At 41.5% G+C, this 2171-nt stretch overlaps 1 pseudogene; it reads left to right on the forward strand.

Annotated features, from left to right (window-relative positions):
• Positions 1-242: 242 nt before the first annotated feature.
• LOC132673722 (uS5 assembly chaperone PDCD2 pseudogene) lies at positions 243-1559 on the forward strand (annotated as a pseudogene).
• Positions 1560-2171: the final 612 nt, after the last annotated feature.

Raw genomic sequence — 2171 nt, forward strand, 5'->3', positions numbered from 1 at the left:
ATTTTTCTATCCATCTTCATTAGGGAAATTCATCCATAATTTTTTTGTACAGATGTCTAATATGTAGTAGTCTGTATATGTAGTAGTCTAATATGTAGACATATTATATAATTTTTTTGTATGGTGTCTAATATGAGGGGAATTCTGGCCTCTTGAAAGAGTTTAGAAGTATTCCTCCCTCTTCTACAGTCTGGGATAGTTTGGGTAATGTGGCTCCTACATCTTCTATATATGTTGGTAGAATGCCCCTGAGAGGTTGTCTGGGTGGTCCTGAACTTTTCCAGGAAGTGGTTTGGTTAGTAATTCAATTTTGTTTCTAGTAATAGATCTGTTTACATTTTCTGTTTCATCCTGATCTACTCTTGAGGATTATAGCCTCTAAATGTGTGTATATTTCTTCTACATTGTGCAATTTGTTGGTATAAAATTTCTCAAAGTAATCTCTTTTAATCCATTTATTTCTGTGGTGTCGACTGTAATTTTCTTTCATTTCTGATCTTGAGTCTTCTCTCTTGTTTTGTTGATTAGTTTTGTTAGATTTTATCAATTGTATCTTTTCAAAGAACCAGCTCTTAAGAGTGCAAGCACATGAGCAGTCCGCCACTCTTTCTCCATGGCTGTCACCTCAGCCAGACCAGCTGAGCAGAGCTTCATGGAAGCAGTGCCAGCATGGATGCTGCAGTGAGCAGTTCCCAAGCAAGTTCTTAGAAATCAGCTACCCAGGAAAAATGACTTTTACTCATATCAGCCACCTTCTGAGGACCCTCCTCCAGAGACAGGAGAGTCTGTGTGCCTCCAGCTCAAGTCTGGGGTTCATCTCTGCAGGGTTGGTGGCAGTTTAAGCCCCCAAACATGCTCCAGCTGTCACGAGGCACGTTACCGAAGTAAGGAGCATCATACTCCAGACTGGAGATGGGGACATAAGCAGGCTTGTAGACAATCAGAATTTGAAATTGTAATAAGAACAGAAGATGAGGTTACACTTGAAGATGTTGAAAAGGGAAGGGAAGCAGAAATTACAGGAAGCATGGGTGAAGCACCTGATGAAGAATTGGATTCCATGGCAAAACATGAACCCAAGGAAGATAAAAATTCCAGAAGTTTAAAACTAAAATAGCCCTAGAGCCAGAGCAGATTCTTAGATATGCCAGAGGGATTGCACCCATCTGGATCTCTGGTGAAAATGTCCCTCAAGAAAAGGATATTCCAGCTTGCCCCTGTGGGGCCAAGAGAATATTTGAATTCCAGGTCATGCCTCAGCGGCTCAACCACCTAAAGGCCAACAGACTTGGCAGGAGTGTTGATTGGGGTGTTCTGGCTGTCTCCACCTGTGTTGAAAGCTGTAGACAGGGGATTGGCTACACAGAGGAACTGGTTTGGAAGCAAGATATAACAGATACACCTGAAGACAAGGTCATAAAGCCTTACAAATTCTCATCATCTCTTAGACCTTACCATTCCCGTGCTAGGACTGTATCCTAAGGAAATACCTATATCAGAGACAAAGATGTTGTTTTAGGTGAGTTTACAATATGTAAATATTAGTGAAACAAAAAGGTCCAGTGACAAGTAATTTAATAAATTTTGGTGGGTCCCTACAGCAGAAAGTAATGCAGTCTTTTATTTTTTAATGTTTTTTTTTTAATTTTTGAGAGAGAGAGAGAGAGAGAGAATGTGGGGTGGGGGCAGAGAGAGAGGGAAACACAGAATCCAAAGAAGACTCCAGGCTCCAAGCTGTCACCACAGAGCCTGACGCAGGGCTTGATCTAATGAACTGGGAATTCATAACCTGAGCCAAAGTCAAATGTTTAACAGATGGAGTCACCCAGGAGCCCCAGTGGAGTCTTAATGATACAGACCTATATGCACATCAAATAAGATACAGATTTACAGGGCACTGGGGTGACTCAGCTGATCGAGCGTCTAACTGCAGCTCAGGTCATGATCTCACGGTTTGTGGGTTCTAGCCCCACGTTGGGATCTGTGCTGACAGTACAGACCCTGAAGCCTGCTTCGGATTCTGTGTCTCACTCTCTCTGTCTTCCCTCCCGCGCTCATGCTGTCTCTCTCAAAAACTAAATAAATATTTAAAAAAAAATGTAAAGCAACTTGTATTAGAAAAAACATACAGCTTTCAGCTGACAACAAGATATTCATAGTATGTTTGTATC

The sequence above is a fragment of the Panthera onca genome, chromosome A2 (genome assembly GCF_046562875.1).
Source record: "Panthera onca isolate mPanOnc1 chromosome A2, mPanOnc1 haplotype 2, whole genome shotgun sequence".
Lineage (NCBI taxonomy): Eukaryota > Metazoa > Chordata > Mammalia > Carnivora > Felidae > Panthera > Panthera onca.